Source organism: Medicago sativa, chromosome 5 (assembly GCF_051527215.1).
Source record: "Medicago sativa cultivar Bolivia chromosome 5, Bolivia_mono, whole genome shotgun sequence".
In the NCBI taxonomy this organism is placed as follows: domain Eukaryota; kingdom Viridiplantae; phylum Streptophyta; class Magnoliopsida; order Fabales; family Fabaceae; genus Medicago; species Medicago sativa.
Genome location: NC_140753.1, coordinates 31,813,906 through 31,823,404, shown reverse-complemented (window position 1 = coordinate 31,823,404; position 9,499 = coordinate 31,813,906). Strand labels below are relative to the sequence as shown.

The following is a 9,499-nucleotide window of genomic DNA, read 5'->3' as shown; positions in this document are numbered from 1 at the left end:
TGGAAAGGAATGTGATCTTGATTGAAGTGATGATGTATAGAAGGAAATTTTACCCTATACCCTTACAACTTTACCTTCACCCCTACAAATCAAAAGAAAATGTCAATTTTAGCCTTTTATTATTTAGTTTTTTACACTTTGTTCCTAAAATACACTTCAATATTTCACCCCGACATATTATATTTCTGGTAAACCTAAAATGTTTTCAGGAAGACTTCGTCGATATTTCCAGTTTTAAGAACATTCAGAAAACATAGTGCATAATTTCCCAATTATTTTATTTATTCAAACTCAATTGATCTTTAACTTTTTATTGGAATTAGCAATTAAAAAAAAACCGAGAAGTTCTAAAACCTTTCTGCATATCAATTCAAAAGCCATTATAGATAATCAAAAGAAAACCATAGGCAAATTGAATACGTCGTTGAATCAAAACCAAGTTCCACAATTTCTGCATGTGGTGGATTCAAAATTTAGGTTCCACATATTTTAGAGTTACCAATTGACAATTATAAGAGGGCAGCAATGAAAAAGTGTCGACATCAAACTCATATGATTAATAATAAAACAATGGTAGAACAAAGGTCAATTTTCACTTTTGAATAATTACAACATAAACAATTTGTGAATATGAAATAATTTAGAAAAAAAATGCGGAAAGATTTGATAGGTTTTCTGGAAAATATTCACCTGAGACATATGTAGGGGTGAACTGTGAAAAAGTTAAATGAAAAAAAGGGTAAAATTGGAATTCCAAGTGTTTTGTTGGGGTGAGGGTATAAGTGTAGGGGTGTTGGGTAAAATGTTCTGTATAGAAAATGAAAGTTTTGAATTCTAGAACAAATTTGAAAAATTGCTTTTTTTTATTTTATTTTATATAAATTTTGAGTAGTTTTACCTAAATTTACATTTTTTTTAGTTTCTTCGTAAGTTTTCTCCACTGAAGGTTTTTTAAAAATACATTATGAATTTTATTTTACTAATGTATGTTTGTTTAATTAATGAATAAAACTTGGCCTCTATGTTATCTTTAATCATTTATACGACAAATATAAAATAAAAATCTACATAAATATGTTTTTCTTAAGGGTATATATATACAACTTTGGTTTTGGTTGAAAACAAATATGACTACACATAATTGCCTTCCCTCCCTGCGTTGGCTCAAAAATTCGAGATATTTTAAATAAAGAGACTGAAGCAGGCAGCAGCTGTACTAGTTTTCTTTCAAGACCAAATCTAGAAAAGTTCTATACATTTTCTACCCTTAATACTAAAAACATGTTTTCTATATTCCCATTTTCTCTGGAGATGAAAAATTTCATCACATTTGGTTATGTCAAATGTATAAGTTTTTGCAACAAATTTATCGTTTTTAGGTTCGACATGATTATTTCCATATGATGACTTTAGCATCTTATAAACATATGAAGGTCCAGGCTTTAATTCTGCCACATTGACATCACTTTATTCGACATAATCACAAGCAATGCAAAGTCTTGGTCACTTTCTTCGGTTTCGACGTAAGCAACCTTCTCTTTTTTATGATACTTACTAGTCCTAGCCTTTTCATCTTTTAATCTTTCGACTTGTCGAACCATATATGCTAATTAGGCCATATCCCATAGGTATTGAATGTCTAATTTTTTGCAATGGAATAGTTTAGGCCACCAGCAGCCATTTCAACTAACTCATGTTTAGGGACTTGAGTAAAACATCCTGCCTTCAAGAGTCTGAATCTATTTAAATAGTCATCTATAGATTCTGGTATCTTGCATCTAACACTAGCCAATTCTTTAAGACTAATCTTAGATTAACCCATGTAAAATTGCTCCTGGAAAACTCTTTTCAATTGGTTTCAATTATGTATGGAATGTGGGGAAAGGGTTGTAAACCATGTGAAGGCATTTTTGGTTGGAGAATTTGGAAAATATTTCATTCTCAAATTCTCATTTATGGCTATATCCTCTGCCTGAGTTAAGTAACAAGAAATTTGTTCAACAGTCGATTCGCTAGTGTCTCCTACGAATTTTGTGAACTTGGGGACTTTTCATCCGCTAGGAAGTTCAGTTTGTAACACAAATTCAGATAACGCTGACAAAAATTTGATCTATGTAAGCCTACATTAAGGCCATTATGGGCTAAAATGTGTTCGACCATATGGGCCAAGATATTGTGCCCTCCAAGGTTATTTTGTTGGACATTTCTAATTATTTCATCAACATTTTGATTTCCTATTAACCAAAACTACTTTTGGGTTTCTCACAACCACTCTTTGTATTTGAGGTTTGACAACTTGAGGTACAGGTTGTTGCCATTGATTTACAGGACTTTCTTCATTATTGGGCCTTTCCAAAATTTGAAGAGGCCTAACATTCTAGATTTTAGGAATCTGTTGTTACGTACTTGAGGAGTACCAAAAAAGTCAGCAATTCTACCAAATTAAGTGGCTAACATCTGGTAACTATGTTTATGTTTTGGATCAAGAAATTGAACACAATGTCTATGTGTTGCGTAAGCATGTTAATCATATCATGGTTACTCTCATGCATCTGTTGTCTTAGTGACATGAGAGATGTTGTATTTAAAGATGATTGTACATTTCGACCAGGATTATTTAGTGCAGATCCTGAAGCCAAATGGGTATGATAAGGCGAAAACGACGTTACTTTGTTATCTGCCATCATTGTTGTGGGCATACCATAAGGATATTCCTTAGTGACAATTGGTAACAAAAACTGTGGTATAAAAGGAAATCTAGACTCCATAGAATTTCCAAGTGGGGGATTTGTACCCATATGTGTTACTAGAAAACTCACTGGTGGTGACACAAATGCCACTGGGTCTGAATTCGTCGAGGCAACCATTGTCAAAAGAGATACATGAGTAGTTACCCTTAATTGGCATAGGAGAAGTTACACCCATAACGTTTGACGTATTGGCGCCATTAACCGACGTTTGGGTTGATTTTTCTTGTGTACTTTGAAGGCTACTTTGTGTTTTGGATGTAGAAGCATTATTGGTGTTTGGACAAGCCATTTCAAGAAGGATTTTACCACTTCTTAAATGCATACACAAATGAAATTTTCAGAGATTTTTCATGCCAAGAACAAACACACCAATCAATAGAATGAAAAAATTTCTAAGAAATGAATTTTCTTAAAGATTTGCATAAAAAGGGCCCCACTGGACGTGCCAATTTGTTTACCAGTGTATTTCGTAAAAAATCACTAGTTTTAAATTAATTGCTTGCAGGATAAAACTGGAAATCCTAGGACATATTTGTGCTATTTTTTCTCAGAAAAGTTTGAAAGTTCATCATGGTTCATAAGTTTGAAATGTAAATAAAATGAAGATAATTGACAATTTCGACCGGATCGAAATTGGTTTGAAAGTAAAAGAATACTTAAAAGTAAGTGCAAACAAATTTAAAAGAAAAAGTATTTGATTAACTAAACAAATGAGAAAAACTAGTACCCAAAATCATACATGTTCTTCATACTCGTTTCTCACTATAACTTGGATAGTTTGAGTGTTCAAAGTTTCTATAAATGATTTCTGACCCCTATTTCCTATAGAAAAACATTATATATACATAGTAATAAATAACTGAAAAAAGCAGTCATAAACTAAAAGCCTTCAACACATGTCTTGATATGCTTCCACGTGTCTTCGACTATTTTGATCTTGCCTCTTCATAAGCAATTTGAATTTCTTTTGTCGAAGTTGAATGACTTTGTAATCTCTAATATGCCAAGTACTAACACAATCTGTCGAACTCACATCTTTTTGGAATTTGAAAACACTAACTCGAACTTGGCATATCTTTACTTGTCGAATCATGTGTGTCAAAAATACATTCTAACAACTATGACACACATAATTGCCTTCCCTCCCTATGTTAGCTCAAAAATTTAAGATATTTTAAATAGAGGCTGAAACAGTTGTACTAGCTTTTCTTTCAAGACCAAATCTAAAAAAGTTATAGGTTTAAATCTATCATTGATCCCTGCAGTTTTACCATTTTTTGGCTTTGGCCAGTACACTTTTTTTGTTTGACTTAAGTCCATGCACTTTGTAAAAGATTTGACATTGGTCCTTTTGTTAACTCCAAGTTAAAAAAAATGTTAAATCTAACGGCACACCAAGTGGATCTGTTATTTCACGCCACGTGTGGCACACAAAAAGACAAAATTTTCATAATTAAAATAAATAAAATAAAATTATTGATTTTTAAATATTTTTTATATTAATTTTATTATTTAATTAGAATATTTCAATATTATTCATAATTAAAATAAAATTATTGATTTTTTTTATACTTTTTAAATATTTTTTAATATTTTTTTATATTACTATTATTATTTTTAAATATCTTTTCTGATATCTTTAATTTTTTATTTTTTATTTCTGATTTAATAATAATAGTAATATAAAAACTATTAAAAATCAATTATTTTATTCTATTTATTTTAATTATGAAAACTTTGTCTTTTAGTGTGCCACTTGGCGTGAAATAACTGGTCCACGTTGCTCACTATTAGTTTTAACATTTTTTTTAACTTGAATTAACAGAAGAACCAATGCCAAATTTTTTACAAAGTGCAGGGACTTAAGCCAAACAAAAAAAAGTGCAGGGACGAAAACCAAAAAATGGTGAAAGCGCAGGGACGAATAACACATTTAAGTCAAAGTTTTATACATTTTCTACCCTTAATACTAAAAACATGTTTTCTATATTCCCATTTTCCCTTTGAATAGTAGATGGGGGATCAATATTGATTTTACTTCTAAATTAGATTAAATAAAAATGAATTTGTTTCTTTGGATTTCTATACCTTTTATAGATCTCCTTTGTCTTTTTCTGTTATTTTTTCTTTTTTGGCTTTGTTTGTTTTTCTTATTTTTGAGGGTTTTGGTCTAGTCCCCCCTCTCTTTTGTACAGTCTTTTTCCCCCTTTTTTATTGTATTTTAGAGTTTGACAGGCATAGGACGGAGGCCTCCCGGGGTGCCATTTAGTTGGGATGTCGGTGTTGCCTCCTGATGTCTGTCTCTCTCCTTGCTTAGCAAAAAAAAAAAAAAAAATTTGTACCAAAAAAAAGATTAAATAAAAAAGAACAATTCTGACCATTAAGATAGTGTGAAGATAAAGAAAAACGGTTAGTTATAGCTCAGAGAACTCAATTCCTAGCACCATAAATAATTTCATTCAGAACAACCAAGCAACCAATTTTTGGAAAACTACGGAATAAATAAATTGTTGCTAGTTATTCAAGTCATTAATTTTATATGATTTACTCATGCAATTTAAAATTTAGATGCACACACAGACACAAATGATAGGAAAACAATATAATAAGACAATAAATGCAGCTAGTAGAAGTGTAAAACATGATCAGAATTAAACAAATGATCTTTACATAAAGACCATACATTACAACTTTAATCCCAAATTGGTGATTGAGTTTCAAACCTTCAATTGGCTTATTGTGGTCCTATATTGCATTTATTAAATAATGTTTTATGTTACATGGATGATGAATTCATGCATTCAAATAGGAAGACAAGAGAAAATTTAGCAAATTATTATACACTTGTGATTTGGGTAGAGTTGCACTTGCTGTGTATCATAGTGCATTCACTTCTGTTTCTCAAATTATTCTGGAAGTTTATTTCAGCTTTGATTTGTGATGAGGGTGAACACCTGAAATTAAAAATAAAACTCATTAAGTCTGTATGTTGCATATTAGGAATTTTGAAATGCATAGCAACATTGGTGAAATTTAATATTAATTAGATACTAGCCAAATAAATATGCTCCTGGAATATGAATTTAACTTACCAGTGAGAAAAGTCTTTCTGATTATGTTTAGCTCTCTAGTGGCAACTTCTATTTTCATTCTTTCTTTCGGAGATTCCATCGAACAAGCAAATCCAATCCTAAAAATGGAAACAAAGCATTTACCCATCGTTGAAATAAGATGCCGATTGCTTGCATCTTCTATTATTGCTTCTTCAACTCTTGGTACAATACACGGGTCCAAAATCTTCATAATGTTATCAGGAAATGAAATTTCAACATACATACGCAGATTTTGACCATCTATAAACATTTCATCCGTCGGTCTTCTTCCCGTAAGCATTTCCAATATAAGCATCCCAAAGCTATACATATATCACCATGTGTGGAAACTTCAGAACCCATTCCATACTCTAAAAGTATAGTGAAAAATTGTTAATATCGTATAACAAGTAAAATATCGAGTCTGCAACAAAATTAAGAGAATTCAAAGAAACACTAAATGATTTGAAGTTCATGGCAAACCTGGAGGAGCATAGCCAATGGTCCCTTTTATTCCAATTGTGCTAGTTTCTTGACGAGAGTTATTGTTAGCAGATGATACAAGTCTTGCTATGCCAAAATCACTCACATGTGCAACGATATCGTCGTCAATAAGGACATTGCTTGGCTTTAGATCACAATGAAGGACCAATTGCTCACATTCATGATGAAGGTAATGTAATGCAGAAGAAACATCGACAATGATATTCAATCTTTGCTCTAAGTTCAATGTTCTTGGATGATCTGAATTCATTGTCCTTGGATGCAACCATTGTTCTAAGCTTCCATTTTTCATGTACTCAAAAACTAGAGCTTTGAATTCTAGACCTTTGTTATCAATACTAGAACAACAAGTTAAAATCTTAACTAAATTTCGATGTCTAATATTTTTTAGAGCATTACAGTCAGTAATAAAACTCTTGTGAGCTCCCTTCTTTTCAAGGTTCAGGACCTTAACAGCAATAATTTTATCTTCTGACATAAGGTTTCCTTTATACACGGAACCGAAGCCACCTGATCCAATCAAGTTTCTATCCGAGAACCCATCAGTTGCCTGATATAAGTCTTGGTAGGAAACCATAGGTAATTGGTCAATTGTTGGTGAATCTGAAGATGGTTTTTTGTTTCTCTTTCTCCTCAAGTAGATAGCTACAATAAGAAGCATTATGATAACAAAAGCAACCACACTAACTATCACTGCCATCAAAAGGAAGTTATGATGTTTTTTCTTTTTCATACTTTTGACACGGCATGGTGGTAGATGCAGGTGTGAAATACCTCCACAAAGGTTATTGTTCCCGGTCACTGCTAATGCACTAGCATTTCCAAAGACACCTTCTTTAGGAACCTCTCCATCCAACATGTTAAAAGAAACATTCAAGTATTCTAAAACAGAAATATTTTGCAGAACACTAGGAATTGATCCAGTCAACCGATTTCTTGATAGGTCTAAATATCGAAGACCTCTAAGAGAAGCTAAAGAGGATGGTATGCTTCCGTGAAAGGAGTTCCCTTGAAAATAAAGATATTCTAAGCTTATGCATTCACCAATGGTTTCAGAAATGTTACCAGAAAGTTGATTGTCAGAGACATCTAAGGTATCTATTGTTGTTAGCATACCGACTTCTTTCGGTAAGTTGCCACTGAATGAGTTTTTTGACAAATCCAGTAATATTGATAAAGAGGAAAGACTAAAAACCTCTAAGGGTATGGTTCCACTAAGATTATTTTGAAAAAGGACTACGGATTGTAACTTTTGACAGTTTCCTACAAGGTTATCAAAATCGGGACTTTACTTCAAGTCGAAAGGGAGTAACAAAATCGGGACTCGTAAACTCGCAATCAAAATCGAAGGATTTTTCTCAAGGACTTTTGTAGAATCGATATAGAATAGCAAAGTCGGGACTCGTAAAATCGCAATCAAAATCGAGGATTCTACCAAAACAAAAATAATGTTAAATATATGTTATATATTGCATATAGTCAGTCATAAATGACTAAAGTTCAAAATCCACAAAATACATATACATAAATGTGGGGGGAAGTGAAAGAATGAAAAAAAAATTCCTTTTGGGTATTTATATAACGGGTCATGGATTCAAATCGGGTCAATTTACGAACTGGGTCAAAAATTGAACTTATCAAAAAAATGAACAAAATCCATCAAAATCCTGCGATTTTGAATGGATTTCACGATTTTGTGCGATTTTGTGCGACTTTGATAGGATTTTGCCTGTTTTTGGGACTTTGCTATGGATTTGAGTCGTTGAAGCTACGCAAAGTCGCAAAAACCAGGATTTTGGGACTTAAGTCGCGTTTTTGATAACAATGGTTTCCTATGCTTGAAGGAATATTTCCTTGTAGCATATTTTGTGCTAAACCTAGATAATACAATTGACTGAGGTTGCCTAAGGTGGTTGGTATAACTCCTGACAGTTTGTTTCGACTCAAATCCAACATTTGCATATTTTGAAACTTCCCAAAAGAAGATGGAATAATTCCATCAAGTTGGTTAAGTTCTATGGTCAAGAGAGTTAAGCCAACTATATTTCCTATTTCCATAGGAATTTTTCCTGATATGATATTACCTCCAAGATATAGTTGACTAAGTTGGGTGGATAAATTGCCAATGGAATCTGGCAAACTACCTCCAAAATTATTATAGGCTATACTAACAGCTATCAACTGACTAACAGTTTTTCAATGACTCTAAAAATTCCAAATCCTTGGTTGAATTTTCGCCTAGATTATTTTGACCCACATTTATCATCCAAAGATCTTTTAGCTTTCCTAGACTTGGAACATGTCCGACAAAATAGTTTTCACTAATAACAAACGATGTCAAGGAAGAACCATTTGTAATAGAAGTAGGTATTGGACCTGATATTTGATTCCCACCAATTGCTAAAGTTTGAAGATTGCGGAGAGTATTGAACATGTTAGGAGGAAGAGAGCCATTAAAGTGATTAGCTGCAGCTGAGATCATAGTAAGAGATGACATATTGTAAAGACAAGAAGGAAATTTACCAGATAATTTGTTGTGATACATTATTATCCCTGTCAAGTTTTTGAGGCGACAAACTTCTTCCGGAATATTTCCCTCCAAGTGACAGGGATAATAATGTATCAAAAACAAATTGATATTGAATCTTTGAATTGGAGCAATGTTAAATAATCAGTCTGATTTCCTTGCACCAAACCTGCAATTCTGTTTGGGACAACACACATTGCAGTTAAAGTAAAAAGAAGAAGAAGATGTGGGTATGCATAAGGAAGCACTGGTAGCAAGAAAGAAAAATGCTTCATTTGGTTAAGTGTTTGATAATTAGGTGGGAATAATTAAGCACAGGAAGATGAGGTTTTATTGTTATTCTTATGTGGACCAGTTGATGTTGCTAGGCACGTACTAGTAGATAGACCGGTACATATCCCGTAGCACTTAGGTGACATAGAGTTTGGTGCATTGGACATTGGCCAATCAAAATGTGACAATGCTTGTGCTTCTCTCTCTTTCACAAGCATTGTGACATTGTGATTGGCCAATGTCATCAATGTCACCCAACTTTATGTCACCCAAGTGCTATCCATAGATATCATTACTCCCTTCGTCCAAAAATAAGTGACATTGTTGACCGCTACGCCAACCCATATCTTTGG

General features: G+C 32.8%; 1 pseudogene across 1 annotated transcript; it reads right to left on the bottom strand.

Moving 5' to 3' along the window:
- Positions 1–5,374: 5,374 nt before the first annotated feature.
- LOC146921789 (LRR receptor-like serine/threonine-protein kinase EFR) lies at positions 5,375–9,169 on the bottom strand (annotated as a pseudogene). The gene is made up of 4 exons (XR_015012234.1): positions 8,170–9,169; positions 6,326–7,609; positions 5,843–6,213; positions 5,375–5,704 (listed from the first exon to the last, which is right to left on the bottom strand). The product of XR_015012234.1 is annotated as an LRR receptor-like serine/threonine-protein kinase EFR (transcript).
- Positions 9,170–9,499: the final 330 nt, after the last annotated feature.